This window comes from Thunnus albacares, chromosome 22, assembly GCF_914725855.1.
Source record: "Thunnus albacares chromosome 22, fThuAlb1.1, whole genome shotgun sequence".
Taxonomy (NCBI): domain Eukaryota; kingdom Metazoa; phylum Chordata; class Actinopteri; order Scombriformes; family Scombridae; genus Thunnus; species Thunnus albacares.
In genome coordinates, this window is record NC_058127.1 from 17,050,909 (window position 1) to 17,067,753 (window position 16,845).

Here is a 16,845-nt window from a genome sequence, read left to right on the forward strand (position 1 = left end):
CAAAGGAAAGACAATTGCTTCTTCACCAAATGCATTGTAAAGATCTGGAGGTGGATGGGGAGTGGGAAATGAACTGCTGAATGTCTTAAATCAGTGTTTTCCAACCTTTTCAAGCAAAGCAATGTCTAATCGACCCGTTATCACAGTTGTGTATGTTTGTATATTGTGAGCAATTCACCCAAAGAATGATGCTCCCTCTTAAATTTGAATTGTTTTTAGGGGACTGAAGAGGTAAAACTATGTTATTTCATGATAAAAAAAAGCAAAGATTATTTTAAAAAATCATAAAAAACAAATAGAATTTTGTGCAGCAGATCAATGGTTGTTTTTTTTATTACTTTTATCCAATCTTGTCAATGAACTTGCAACCCCTCAGGTCTTTCTTAAAACCTATTATGGGACTGCCCAATTTGGGGGAAAAAAAAACAATATAAACACTTTGAGATGCAGTTTTACAGCCTCTTTCACCCAACTGACAAACTCAAGCTGTTCAAACCCACCAAACTTTGTTTTACTTTTTGGTGGAGATGTCAGAGTTTCCAAAGACACTAAATATACCAGGCTGAATTTTTTTGAGAATTCTGTATAAAATGATGCACAAGACATTGTGAATATTTCCATTTGATGGAATGGTGCAGCCATGAAAACATCTTCAGTATCTTCCTTAGTATCAACACCATATACCATACTGCGGCTTTGATGAAGAGTTGGAACAAGTTGATAGAGAATACAGTATAATACTGTGAAGCATGGTGGAACATGATCATTTTTCCAATCTTACAGCTAGGGGAAATAAAAAATATCAAACTGGATGTTGAAGGGTATAAACTGTTAATGTAATCCTTCAGTGTGTACATTTTAGGCAATTAAGCGCTTTGTGTTGAACTTGTAACTACAAAAGAACAGAAATGCAATTAGCTTAGAACAAGGCTGCTAATGCTTGATTTAGTCACAACACTGTCAACATCACTACGGTGTGTAAGATGATACAGTAGGTAAACCACATATGTGAGTATGCCATACAATGTAAGTCATGCATAACTGAGGGCAAAAATCTATGAATTATTCACACAGCAATCCTCTGCTGTGTAACTGCTACTGTACACAGATGCTCTCATCTGCCAAAGACTTCAGCATTTTTTTCATTTTTCTCATTCTTTCGAAATTCACCTCCACACCATTATAGTGACCGGCCTTTCACCCTATTAAAGATATATTCCAGACCCAACTCTTCTGCGGTGTACCTATCAGACCAAGGTTGAGTTCCTGCTCATAAAAATTACATGACTGGCAGAAATTGTCTGAATTATGCATTGCGAGGTAAATACTGAGCTCTGACAGTGTACTCCATCCTTTCAGGTTGATGTAAACTGAACATAAACATGGATCTCTCCCCTGGGGGAAAAAAGGGGGTTAATGGTACAGAAATCATTTGCAGAAGTCAGGTGGACAACGGCGTTGCCATATTGTTGCTGGCAGCTGTGGTTGTTAATGGCGTGTTATGAGTTAGGCCTCTCTTTAAGTGATGCAGTCATGGCTCATTGATAATCCATATGTAGATGTGAAGGAGAATGCGGTGAGAGCAATTATTACAGTGACAAGGGTTGCCAATTTGTGTGAGTCAACTGTTTTCTTGGTGCTGTGCCAGGACTCTGCCTTCACTGATACGTGTCAGCTTGGTGCAGTCTCTGAGTCGTGTCGTCTACCTACTGTATGAAAAACACACACACACACACACACACACACACACACACACACACACACAACACAAGCAAGGCTTTTCTCAGGTGTACTCTTTCTCAGATTCTACCCACAAACTGTACATGACAAATACAAGCGAATACATTCCAGCATTTCCCCAGTCACCTTAGGGAGGGATTCATTTTCCCAGCCAGGCACCAGAGCATTGTGGGTCGTGACAATACTTGCTCGGTAGCAGGCTTTTCACAGTTTCAGCTCTAAATCAGAACGCGATGCTAAAAAAACAGCCTTCATCTCTGCAATTACGCAAGTCAATAACACTAACCCACCCTGCAGGTTTATACAAGCCTCGGTGCAGCTTTAATGTGAGGCCACTTCAAATTGCAGCTGTTTAGCATACATTCGTCACAGCGGTACGAGTGAATACTGTTCAAGTGTTAATATGTTGATTTTCAGGCGACATTAAATTAAGTTAGGCTAAAATTCCCATGGCAGCGTGCAACCATACAAATTCACACAGTAATGTCGAGGGACACCAATATACACACACACACATAAACACCAACCCAAGGTGAGTTTTCTACCCAGAGCTTAGATTTGTACAGTATGGGCTTTGGGACAGAGAGAAATGGTGGACTGAGGGGCTTTTAATGCAGTGAGGGAGTGCTGCACCGTGTCATCCATCACTGGTGGAGGACACACATCAGTCTGTGAGCCTCTGGCCTGAGCTCATAGCCCATTATCTTCTCTGCTCTTTAGGAATGACCAGAGGGAGAGCGACTGGCCAGGGTTTGGGCACGGACAGAAACTGCAGCTCAGAATAGCAGAAATGAGGGATGACTGCTTTTGATCATGATATTGATTGAGTTAAGCATTTCAGAGAATAAAATAACAGGACATAATCTAAATTAGGGCTGTAAATAATGATAATTTTCATTATTGATTGATGTCTTTCAAATAAATCAATGACATGTTCTGCTCATCTCCAGTATGAATCCTTTTAATTTAGTCCTGCTGAAGTTCAAGTAACAGAATTTATGCCTTTACTGTACATGAGCACAGAGACATCCAGCTAAGACAGACTGTCTCATTGTATTTCATAGTTAAAACCGCAATGCAGTGTGTCAGGAAGGGGGGAAAAAAAAAAAAAAACAGGTCTCAACTCTCAGTGAGCACAGAGACATTTGCTTGTGGCACAGTTTGACAGCAGTTCAACTGCAATTTGAATTTTCACAAGTTCAATAATGTTCTTCTAGTATACGGCAGCCGTGAGCAGAAAGCCCTTCAAATGGTCTGTGTTATGGCAGGTGTCTGCCAAATATCCCTGAGGAAAAGCACTGAATCCTGACCAGCTGCAGTGATGGTGTACTATAGCTGTCCTGGCATCAATAAAGCATCACAGTAACTCTTATTTTTTCAAACTGTGATGAACATTTCTGTCTCACCTAACTGCTCTAACACTGCAGAAAGAGTTAAAGTCTGCATCCAACAGTGCACGCACAGCAAGCATCATAAAATCTCATTTCATGGTCAAGCTGTGGCGTCACAGAGCTGCTCTGTATCTGGGCTTGAGGTCAATGGACAATCGATAAATTTCATTTCCCATCCTCATAGCTCAGAAACAGAAATTGACCCGATTTATTTGAGAACATGTACGGACTGAACAGATACAGTTCGTGTCTGAATTCTGTGTGGCAGGCAGGCAGGTATTTTAGATTACAATTTTTGAATTATCACTTTCAAATGAGTTAACAAAGGATACTGTTGATGTGCACGGAGATATGTCAACGTGCATACAGCATAACACAGAGCTGTTGAGGTACTGCTCACATGAGAAGCTGCATCAAGCACACAGAATTCAATTACATTTCTGAGAAGGTTGCATGAATTTTTCCTTACCATTTTTTGTCACGGCATTCAATCAACCGATTAAGATAATTAGATAAGCATCTGTCTTGATTATCCAGAGAGTGATATATTCTTTTAAAGCATTTGGAAATTAATTTAATCTTTAACAATTCAATTTACATGTTTAAAATAATAATTCATCATCATTTGTGAACTTTCTCCTCCCAAAATCATATTGGGTTTCAACAGGGCAGACCTATTTCACAATAAGCATGGGTTTAAACCAAATTCCCATTTCTGAAAGGATCCCTCATACCAGGGTCTCCTTTATCGCCTCCAGAATTGTAAACCTTTAAGCTCAGTTAGGGACAGGCTCCCCTTTATTCTTGCCCCCATGGCTTACACATTAATTATTCACATTCTATCGTTTGCCAGAAGTGGAAAATTGAATTTTAAACCTCATAAAAATCCTGACGTGAACACAAATCCTCTGTGATTCATAGCTGAAAGTTATAGAGTGTGTGAGCAGAAAGAGAAAAGAGGTGAAGGCCAAGTTTCTGTGTGTGTGTGTGCACACGTTGTTCGGTTTGTTTGTACAAAACAACAGAGATGGGCGAAAGATGAAATAATAATGAGAACACAACTGTCTTGATAGTGAACATGAGGTCTGTGTGTTTTGTATGCGTAGCTGATATGTTGGGCTCTGTTAGATGAGTGGAGTCATGCTGAGGTCATGAATAAGATATTTGCACATGCACTTTCAATAATCTCATACATAAATCTAACTAAATAAACACAAGTTAGCTACAGAGTGAGGAATCTTAACAGCTTAATTGCGAAGGTACTGGTAGGATTTAATTACTGATGTGACCTGATTGAATGATTGGATTCATTTCTCATTTATATAAAATGAAATTTTTCCTCAAAATGCCCTTGAACCACATGCAATAGAATCTTTATCTGCATCTATATATAAAAACCCATCATATTCTGTGCTGGTGATGACAGGCAGATTCGTTGTGACAGCCCACACACGCACAAGTCCCCTTGAAATGTACAAGTATTTCTGCATAGTGACATGAACCCACTCACAACCATCAGTGAAAGGCACTCTAAAGCCTCTGCAGTGACCACCTGCTATGGGGAAAAAAAAAAAAAAAAAAAAAAAAAAAAAATCCTGACAGTTGTGGGTTAACGGAGGATATGACATGTGAACATGTGTATATAGGTGCATCATAAAAGTCATTTCATATCATAAAAATCCCAGAGTCAACAAGCATGCATGTGCTATAGGTTTACACAAAGGAACATACATATAAATCAATGCTCAGTGCCCTTCTCTATACTTATTTTGATAGCCCGTTATATCGCTGTGGTTGACTGATCAGACTTGCAAAGCGGGGGCAATCAGTATTAGCATAGGTTATACCCATGCAAGGGTCATAAAACAGGGGTAGGCAATCAGAGCAGCAGCACGTGAGTTGACTTCATAGTGAGGAGAATATGATGTTCCTTTAGTCTTGTCTTGTCCTCCTTATGGGACTGAAACTATATTTATGGTGTGCTTTAATTGTCTAACAGCCCAAATTCAATTAATGTATGTGATAAGGGTTTCTTTTTTTATTAGTATTATTATTTATTTTTTGCACACTCATCAAGGACTGAAAAAAACAAGTGCTATTACTAAACACCTCGGGGGCTGTTTTTATGCACTTGGAGTTTAAGAAATCTCAGTTTAGCCTGAGGAAATTTCATATCAAAATTTAACTTTTGAACCTCTCTCTTTCTCATTATTCCAGAGCTTTACCCACCCGAGCAGAGTTTCGTTTGGCATGTCTCAGCCTGCAACGGTCAGATTCACTGAGCATATTGATCGTTTCTTTAAAGGACAAGTAATTGTGGGCGAGTGGTGTGCTCTGATTGCCTCTGGGCTTCTTCAAGACCAATTTGTCTGGTTGTCACTTGAGGGCTGCAGCTCAGAACTCGGTGTGGGGCAGGAAGGGAGGCTGACTGGAAATGTGATCTCCTCGTGACGTGTCGAGTGCTTCCTCTCTGTCCGTTTGTGTGGGATGGCTCGCTGATGAGTGAGTGTATTTTCTTGTGTGTGTACTACTGGGTACCGCAACACTGACGATCGATAATGAGGCCCCTTTTGTTTAGGTGTTTGTAGCGTAGCGGGCTGCTGTTGCTTTAGAGCGTAGTATTTCACATGTGACTCAGCCAGTGTAGTTAAGCTTTTTTTTAATCTTTTTTGAAAAAGGAGAAAATTAGTTAAGGTGTAAATGCAAATGTGGGAAAGTAAATTTACACTCCTACTAAATGTCTGACAGAGACATTTTTGCAGTGAAATTGGGCAAACTAAGGTGGATTTCTCCTGTTTGAACAAAGAAAGCAAAAATCAATAAATCCTATTCTGCTAGCTTCATTTACTCTCCATGATCCAGAGAGAATAAACACCTTGACTTGGCCAAATAAATCACTTAATCAGCATAACCTTCTGAAAACACCATTCAACATGCCAATGCTGTCCTTTCATGTAACACGCTGCAACCATGAACAATCTACAACAAAGCCCATCTGTTTCAAGCTAAATGGAATTTCACACATTTTGTCGCTGTATTTCTCTGATAAAAACAACATGCTGTGAATGTGTTCCTCGGCGTGGCAGTACCTGAAAACACGTTTTCATATAACCTCATCACAAAATATCACATAGCATCTTTAGCGGAGATATCATCACCTCTATGTCTTCCCACTTTAGGAGCATTTTCACTGTGGTTGCTCCAGGCTCTGAATTTATCCAACCATTACAGAACAATGCCCATTTTTCATGTGTAATGGGGTCCTCCATTAAACATGAACCTGGAGGTACTATCATTTAGCTTGGCGCCATCTCTTGCACACACCAGCAACAGATAATACAAGAGATACAGCCTCTATGAGACACATTGGCAAAAAAGGTAAAGAGGGACAGAGAACAACTAACAGACACAGAGCAAAGGCACAGATTTAAAGCTGTTCACATTCAACCTCTAGTATCCTGTAGCTACAAGGATGAGTTTACCACAAGGGAGGCTAATTACTCTCACCCGTGGCTTTCTCAAGGTGAGATGTCAGAACAATCTTCCTTGATTCAGTTTAATATTCTCAATTATTGCACCCTACCATGTGACACTCCTTAAAACATATTTGAATCAAGTGTCTTACCCATTTACATTTGCAGTATACTTGTGTGCAAAGTTAGTGGCTCGAAATTTACACTTAAAATTTACAATTTACAGAAATGTGAAGGTATTTTAGTACTGACTGTTGTTTTTTTTTCTGAAAATCATCCAAGAAATGTTTGAGAAATGATGATTAGCAATGTGTAGTGCAGTAATGTGTGATACATATTGTAACAGTGTTGTGTGTTCATTTTACTTAGCTTTAAAGCTGCACTAATAAATAGTTTTATATAAACAATGGGGAAAAAAATGACTATGTGTAACATGAAAGATGCTGATCATAGTAACAAACCAGACAGACAGAGAATTATCACCCAACTCTGCTGTTCGCTTCAGCTCTACGGAGCTTTTTAGCATCTTTAAGTTAACCGTTTTTGTTTTCCAACCCGCAAATGTATTGTTTTGGTTCACTCTCACTGCTTTCATCAAACCAGTTTCTGTTAGCTGACAGCTGCTTATTAAGAAACTCTGTTAAAGCCGATCTATGCTATCAAAATTAGCAACTAGGTGGTGAACATATGGTGGAGCATTTTGTTCATAAAGAGAAAGATATTTCTCTAAGGTGCTGGTTAAGCCCAAAACAGAGCTAAAAGGAGACTCAATTTTGGACTTTCATTTGCCTGGTGTAATTGTTATTGACTTACTCCGATGTGCGGAACAATAATTCTAACACTTCGGTTCTACCCAGAATGTTTTGGCAGTGCACCACATAGCTGTAGCATGCGGGATATTATTAAAATATGCACTATTATCCCCATATAATATCGCGTCTCCTCCGTCCCCCTCCCCCCTCTGTGACAGTCGGCTAGAGGGCTACACATTTACTCATAGAACCGGAGTTACATCCAGATAACTACTACCACATTTATGCTTAACTGACATGCACATTATACAACAGGTACTGTTTGGGGCCAGCCTTTATTTATGTCAACCACGCCCCCGACTATTATCAGAGACCTGGCTTTTCATTGGCTACCAGCCACTATTGGAGGAAATATAGTGATGCCTTATCAAAACCAATAAGTGTCTGATTACACAGACAATAGCAGTGTGAAACATGGCAGAGCAATCTAGCCTCCTACTGTACTGCACTGAAACCCCACACCACTACCCCCGCATGATAGACAATATCAGCCTCCCCAAGAGGGCCTCGTCTTTGATGGCACTTTTCAGTCATCACATTGTGAAGTACACTGCTTCAGTTGCAGCCACTTAGCGTACGCTGGCACTCTCTATTTGCCCTTTGCGTATGAAGTCATCGCTCATCAGACGGCCTAAGTGAAGTGAAAGACTAAATCAGAAAGCTAATGAAAAGTTAAAGCAGAACTCTAATAAAAATTCATAAAGGGCAATCTGAGGTATTACAAGGTAAGAGTGGACAGGTATGCTAATGTGATTGAATTGTGATTCTACCTTACACAATTACAGATCCCACAATATCGCATGAATATAATACATTATCCCAGTCCTGATATTATTACAGCAAGGGGAACACTTCCACAGCCAATACAGTATATGCATAAATGCATGCAATACTCTACAATGTATTTGTCATAAAGTTGCCTCTGGCAGGATGGTCTATATTGAAAAAAGAAAAATTATAATACATTGCATAGTAAGTGAAATGTAATCTCAAAGATAGATGGATAAAACTACATGCTGCGATGTGGTAGAAATGAGGAATACGTTTGGTTTGATAAAAGCCCTTAGATGGTACTTGGCTAGACATCCTACTGCTCAAGCCTAATTCAAATGTCTTTTAAATTTCTCTTTAATAGCAGCATGCAAACAACATACTGGACCACATGCTGCCCTCTCTCAAACATCAAACAAGAGGTTATATTTATTTTACTTCGGTGATACCAATTAGGAAATCTACACATGCCGCTGTGGACACATGCACGCAGTCATGATGCAATTAATCATACGGGGGCTCTGCATGACATTCATTTTCTATCATACCACATACTGCAGCAACATCCAGCTCATCCTCTGCATCATTTCAGTAAGGCAGATTCATATATTCAGCTGTTAAAAGCAGCTTAATGGTTGTTTGATGGAGCTTGTTCCATGACCATTCCCCTCTTTCTGAGGACTTAATATTATTAAATGTCTAAGTAAATGAAATTGTTCAACTGTTCGATGTGTTTGTTTTAAAACACGGTAGAAAATCTTAATTGACTACATTTTCGAATCTGGTTAAGAGTTTGCAATTAAGTTTGGTTATAAGCAAACTAAAGCATAATTTCCCTCTGGTTCAACAAGTAATTATAAAAGCAAGTTGCATAACAGGGCAAAGTATGTGCCTGAAAAAACATTATATTAAGACAACAGGAGTTAAGAGATATATATTGACTTACCACTGGAATGCACCACTTGAAATGCACTTGTAGTGTGATATTAACACATAATAATTTTCACTATACTATTTTCTCACTAAAACTAAAGAAAACAATCATCAACCATGTGACACTATTTATGCTTCATTTCTTTTTAAAAGCCAACAGTCTCTTCTGTGATGCCTATAAAACATTGACTCATATTTTGGATGTAAACATGATCATTTCCATTAATCCTCTGCAAAAAACGGATCTATCAATCATTCATCTTTTCATACATTTTTTTCCATTAAGTATTGGATTAGATTAGTCACATTTCTCATGCCATCAGAACAATGTCAACTCATACAGTGATCTTATCACCAAGAATAGTAAATATAGGACTATATTTTAAGTGTCTCTCAAGTCTGATTTTAAGTTGTGAGTAGTCACAGTAAATAAGGCAGGAGATATACTTACTTTTCATCCACACGTTCACGTAGACAACCGGCTGTGTCCTTCACATACTTGCCTGTGTACTTTCTGTGTTACCGGAGGATTCTACTAGAGAACTATGGACATAAATAGAACTTCCGGAATTGTATGATGTAAAATAAACATTCAAGAAGGTTGGTTAATTCTGAGATCATGGCAGACAGCAGTCCCACAGTAGATGATATGTAAGGCCCCGAAATCAAGCACGTCAAGCATATTTGTCACTGTGCAGCGACAATGACTCATCGTACAGATGCAGGTAATTGCTGACTTGGTCAATTAATTTGTCTTCAAAACTTTCCACCATTGTTGTCGCTGCTGACATGCCTACTGACCCCTGACCTTGTCACATCCCAATACTCCCCCTACACTGCCCCTACCATTCATGTGCGTATTTTATTTTGTGTACGTGTGGCATTAATTTCTGAGGACATGCACAACCAAAGCTCCAAATGGAGGCAGGATAAGTGAGGCGGCCAAGTTAAAAGCGGCAAGTTAAAAGCAAATATATCTCCAGCCTAACATGATTATAAACCAAAACTCTTGAACTGACCCTGACAGCTTGTTTATGTCGAAGCTTTGAATTTTGCAGTAGCAGGGTTAGTCTAGAGTTCAAACACATCCTCTATTTCAGTAGATAAACAGTTTAAATTTAAGATAGGGACTTATGGACAACTTTATTTGAATGATGCACTGCTGCAAATGGTGCATCACAGCACTAGGAATGTTATGTGACCTTGGTTAAGTGTCTGCAGAAGATGAACCAACTTTATGTGTCTGTTCATGCTTCACGCCAATCTATTTGAGATTCTATCTCTTGATTTAATTTGATTCAGGTCACATGAGTGTGCATGTGTCTCTGCACATATGCACAGGAGGAGTGTTCTGCTGTACAATCACAAACCTATAAAAATATCCCCACTGTAGCTCTATTAAAGTTAAATTCTCATTTAATATGGATAAGTTCTTTTTTTGGTCTTTGTTATATAAAATAATAATTAAAAGCACTCTTTTTTGCTTTAGAACACTATTTTTCTATCGCTTTCTTTCTTATCTGTTAATGTTGGCATGGAGAAATGGTTGGCTCTCCAGTCAAACTGTCACCTCAGAGAATAGTTTTTCTAACCCATTCCCTGGCATCAAGAAACACATTTCACAAAGGACAGGAATGAAAACACAGGAAGCAAATATTGCTTTGTCTGCATCTCTATTTACTCCTTTAGCTTTTCCATCTCTGCGCCACTGACTGCACTCTATTTACTCTAGCAAAGCTCAGATTACACTTTTTTCCCCCTTTCTTCACGAGCCATTCCTGTTGGATATGAGATTACATCTGTACAGTGCAAAACAGGAATCCCCGGGCTGAGCAAGATGCAATGCAGAAAGACCACAAAATACTGAGTAGAAACATTGTTCATGGGCTAGTTTACACTGACCAGGGGTCAATTTTGTTTTTGCGTCTCAATGAAAGTGTTGAAATAACAAGGAACAGAATAAAGCAGAGTAGTTTGGAGGCACGTAAGCGACGTGGCTCTATCGAGGGCAATGTCGGCCACTTGGTTGATCAGACTGAAATTTCTCAACCATTATTTCATGGATAGCTATGACATTTTGTACAGACATTCTCGATCCCCAAAAGAAAAATCCTCAGGACTTTGCTGATCCCTGGACTTTTCCTTAAGCGTCAACATGAGGTGGACATTTGGGGGTTTGAGTAAAATGACTCAATAAACTACTGAATGGATTGCTATGAACTTTGCTACAGACATTCATTTCTCCCTCAGGATGAATTGTAATAACTTTGCCAGTCCCATGACATTTCATCTAGATCTGGTCAAAATGTTTTATCCAAGACTTTTTTATGACCCAATACCTTCAAAACTAATGATATTCCCATAATTTGCAGTTATACTTTGTGTTTAGAGCTAATTAGCACATTACCATCCTTAAGAAAGATGGTGGATGTGGTAAACATTTAAAATGCTAAACATGTTAAAATTGTCATTGTGAGCTTGTTAGCGTGCTGATGCTAGCATTCACCTTGAAGCACTGCTGTACAGCCTCACAGAGCCACTGGCATTACTGTAGACTCTGTCTTGTTTTTTTTTGTGCATGAACTAAACATCGTGATGGCAAAGGCCTACAAATAATACAGGAAAAGAGTAGTTATGACAGCTCGCTCTGCTGTGCAGTACACCATCACCTTATTGTCACAGACAATGCCACAAATGTCTTCCTGTTTGCACTGTCCTCAAGCTGTCTGACCTGACAGACCAGGACAGGGTATGAGCTGATGTGACCTGATTAAAGCAGGCTGTCAACATTCTCTGCAACAATATTAGAAGTGTCAATGAGAGATACAAAACATGTCACACACACTTGCCTTTGCCCGTTTGTTGGCAGGCTGAAAACTTGTGGCTCTGCATCCAAATGAGTGCTGCACAAGTTTATTTCAAAGTGATCCTTTCCCCTTCAGAAAAGGGTTATAGGAATCATCATCGCGCTAGCTTGAGACCAATCAATGCAAATCAATCGAACAAATCCACTTAACCCATCATTGAATCCAAGTAACCCGTTATCTGGACAACATACAGTGATTCAAAGTCCACAATAATATATTTGTATTATTCCATAATGCCGTGCATCCGCAGATGTGTTAATGTAAGTTACACTAGAATCAATTTAAACAGAAAAACAGATCGTAGGAAAAAGCACAGATGTCCTTTGGGGGATCGGTTTAATCACAGAAGAGAAGGGAAACGACAGCAGGAGGAAAAATAGGGCGAGGAAACTGAAAGAAGGAACAAGAGGAAAAGGGGTTATCCATCCTTATTAGGCACAAATCTAATGTATCAAGCAGCCAGTCAGGGGCAATAGCATGGTCAGTGTGATCCGTGGAACAGTGCACACCAGGAGATAGACCTTAGCCATATTGGCCGAAACACAGTGATTGCTGAGGTAGAAGTACTGTAAACAGCAAACACAAATACCTTTTCCTCTGTTGCTTTGCATTTAAATTGAATTTGCGATGTTTTCAGTGGTGCGTGGAAAATGCAGGAGACAGAAGAGAGATGCCAAATGACACCTTGCTTCCACGGCGGATGCTTCATTGCTTGGTGTGTCATACATCACCTCCTCTCCTTTTTGCCATATTCACACAACCATTTAATCTGCTCAAGGTTTTTTGCAGTCATACCTAAATGTGCCCGAAGAAACAGCTTAGAAACTTGTCTTACCGGTTCCGCAACATGATGATGTGTGCTGTGTAAGTTCTGTTAATGTTGAAAGAATAATATCATTAAAAGATGATGAACATTAAAGATGCTCTAATCGGGCACTGGTTGGAATCAGCTGCTATTCTTTTCGGAAGACTCAATTGGTTGTTTTTAGTTACACATCAGCAAACCAATTTATGATGGTTTCTGATCTCCAACCCACAGATGTTAGAAGTTTATCTACCTGTCTAGCTGTTGAGAGACGTCACGAGAGCTTTACAGACAAAATCTTGACTCGGGATGCAAAAAGTGCAGGGCTACCTTATTGTTTTAAGGTCAGATACATTTACCAGATGTCTGGCAGAGATGAAAAAAAACACATTTGTCTGGAATATAATTGAATCATTCAAGCTGCTCTTTGACCATTCAGACGGGCACACAGCAGGGAGACCAGTCCAGAATTTTGACGATAAGAGGCGTATAATGCTGATTTTGAGGGGTTTACCTGCATACAAAAGGATGCAAAGAATCACTCTTTTCTGGAAAATACATTATTACCTTTAAAAATGAGTAACAAATGAAGGAAAATAGAGTATCTCAACTAGGGCTGTCACAATAACCACAATATTGTAATACCATACTATAGAGAAGCCAACTGCGATGGATGGTAATCAACTGCCACAACTATGCTATGTTCATATGGGTTTAAGTTCTCCATCGCTACAATGAATTTTCATCTTTTGGAGTCCATAGAGGCCATTTATGAGATCAGTGTAGCTCCGAGGAGAAAAAAAGAAGGGGTGGTGGGGGGTGTTGAGAGCATGGATGTATAAAGAGAGCAGCGAGAGAGAGAGAGAGCAGCGAGAGAGAGAGAGAGAGAGAGAGAGAGAGAGAGAGAGAGAGAGAGAGAGAGAGAGAGAGAGAGAGAGACAGAGAGAGAGAGAGACAGAGAGAGAGAGAGAGAGAGAGAGAGAGACAGAGAGAGAGAGAGACAGAGAGAGAGAGAGACAGAGAGAGAGGGTAACTTCCCATTCACTCTCTATCTCATTTCTGAATTTTGATGGTGTACAAAAAACAGTGAAAGCTGCATCCAACCAGATGTTGTTCTTTGCAGATTGTCACACTCAGTAGATCTGTCACTCATAGTTCTGAGTGACAGATCAAACATCAGAATTCGACACGATGGAATAACAATGGTAAGATTCATATTATTATTGTTGAAAGTTCAAGTCAAGTAATGTAACCTCTAACGTTTTACAAATCGCAGATGGAGAATATGACCTGGCTGCAGCTTGAAAAGTCAAAAGATTTTTTTTTTTGCTTTAATGCATGTGTTCACCTAGGCACTTCCTGTTGTAGACTTCAATGCAAGTGTACTGAATGTTCAGCAGTTCCCCCGGTCCGGTCTATCCCACAGCTAGCATCCAGGCTAACAAACTAACCTGGCGCACAGCCCTTACATCAGAGCCGGGCTCAGGGTGAGCTGACCGGGGGTTCGGTTCTGATGCTAGGTAGTTAAAAACACCTCTGTGTGGATATTTTGTCTCGGTGATATATTTATACTCTCACGGGTCACTGCACGGCTGAGCAGGCTGCCTTTTAACCTCGAGGTAAAGTAGTTTTCCACCAATCATACAATCTAAAGGGACGGTCCAGCCAGAATCCATTCATATCTATCTATTTAAATTGTTTTCTGTGTTCATTAGGCATTGCTGCTCCATTCGGCCAACACATAATCAGACTAACATACCTTGATTTTCACACAAAAAAAAAAGAAAAGAAAAAAAAGGTGCTAGTACCACATAGCACATTCACAGCAATAGCCAAAACCTCGACTAATACAATGAGTAACTAAGAAATAAGAACTTTAGCCTTTTACAGGGTCTCTAACATACTGTAGGAGTTTTCAGTAAAATGCTTAAGAACAGGAAACCTGAACAAATCATGCACATTGGTTGAGATGCACCAACACCTATCAAAATAAAAGCACCATTCAGAGCGAAGACATTGTTATATGAATTCATTTGAACAGCAGATTTAAGTCCCAACACACACACACACACTAAATACTGAAAAACCACCTGCCGTCCAAAAAGAATCAGTGAACACATTAAGCTTGCTCCAGCACATCTATCAATTAATTTGTCTTCTAATGGAGGCATTTGAGCTACTTCGTTATACTTTAATAGTGATGTCAGAAGGGTGAGATCCCTCCTGTTTACACCTGCCTGATGCTGACACAGACTTAGTCAAGAAAGTAATGGGGGCTGCGGGTGGATCTGTCTGCGGAATGATGGAGAAGGAGCTCCATTTTCTGCATGGCCGTCCACGATGGGCTCTGCCAAAGAGAGTGACTGATTACACCGGTTTATAACAGAGGTGTGGGGAGTAGATGAGGGGGGCATGTACCTGGGATCAATCTTAGTATAAAAACAGTCACCCTGCCACACTGGCCAAGACTCCTATAGACTGACTTGTGTCCTTGACTTTGAGCTTATATCATCAAGATCGTGGGTTGAGTGCTGAGGATGGGACGGAACATTCTAGTCACACAACAGCACTTTATCCTCTGCACCCTTCCATGCCAACAAACCAGAGCAGGGTTCATGAGCGAGTGTATTTTCTCCGCTTGACCTCTGGAGCAGCTGAGACCATTGAGGCTATGAAAATTAAATTAGAATCACGCAAGAAAAAGGTGATTATAGTGCACACAAGTGGAAAAATAAAAAAATACCAGAAAAAAAGGAATACCAGCAAGATACCAGTACAATAAAATTGAACTGAAATCGACCTATTTGACAATGCACATACAATACCGATGCCATACCACAGCTATTCTACACTGCAGTGCTTCAGATACCAAAAGCACTGATGTATCTAACAGCAAGGACTGCAAGGTGCACGTACTCTCTCCATGGGATTGTATACAGTGCGTGTGTGTTCTTCTTGAGCTCTTTCATGGCCAGCTGGGAACATGTGGGGCTGACTTTTTACTCATAACGCACCAATGTGAGAGACAAAATGAAAACCTGCTCTACAGCGACAGAAGCTATCAGGGTGTAATTAAGTGAAACCCTGTTCGCTTGCCTTGATATATGATGCTCACACACGCTTTATTTTCCTAATACTTCATTAACTCGGTCACTGAAACAAAAGCTCCTATAATTACAAAAAAAATAATAGGCTGTGTACAAGATTATTAAGACCTGTCCAAAACTGCAGAAAATCGCTGAAGAGCAGCAGCCATGTAAGTACTAATTTGACCAAAATATCAGATTTTGGCCACAAGTTTGGTCATGAGTCACTGCAGCACTGTGAAAATGTCAAAAACTATAATAGGCTGTCATTTACATCCTGCCTCTTTGCTTCTGTTTATCCGACCGTCTGACATTTCGCGCAAACCTCGAGATTGATCTGCTTGAAATTTCAATCTACAACCAATCAAAGAAGACATGGAAACCGTTTGAGAACAGCCGTTTCATCAGAGCGCCCGAGGAAAATAAAATATGAAAAAGAAAAACACAAAAGCCTAGATTCCTGCGGGACTGCAGCAAGAAACTTTTACTTTCAGCACTTTCTTGGATGTTACTAACAATTCTGCATGTAGTATTGTTATGCATGATGAAATATGTCATTATCTGACATTGATAATGATTATCTGGCATTATCTGATACTAAGTCCCCTCTTGTGTCCCTTGAGGCTCTACTCCAACCCTCAAAGGTGTATTGATTCTCCCTTTGTTGGCGAGGAGCTGGAGCAGGGCTGCAGTTCCAGTAATTGCCAGCTAACGGTGCGTGGAGAGGACATTGTCTCTCGTATCGCAGAGCGACTGGGGCAGAGGGTTCACGTTTTGTGAAAACACAGGCGAGGAAACGTTTGATACAAAGAGCTTCTATGGGACCCTAAAATTAACTGATTATAAGAGTGAGAGAGGAGATAAAGTTGTGCAGGAGAGGAGAAATGGGGGAAGACACAGTTAGAGACAGCGAGCAGAATAATGTGGACAGAGAGGGAGCAAGCAGAAGAAAGAGAGGGGACAGCAG

At 39.9% G+C, this 16,845-nt stretch overlaps 1 protein-coding gene and 1 long non-coding RNA gene across 15 annotated transcripts in view; both read right to left on the reverse strand.

Moving 5' to 3' along the window:
* Positions 1-9,622, reverse strand: part of LOC122974377 — a 30,557-nt gene extending 20,935 nt beyond the window's left edge. The window contains exon 1 of the long non-coding RNA XR_006400371.1: positions 9,572-9,622. This is a non-coding gene — a long non-coding RNA (uncharacterized LOC122974377). The remainder of the gene's footprint in view (positions 1-9,571) is intronic.
* Positions 1-16,845, reverse strand: part of kcnip4a (potassium voltage-gated channel interacting protein 4a) — a 141,456-nt gene that overhangs the window by 69,726 nt on the left and 54,885 nt on the right. The window lies entirely within an intron of this gene.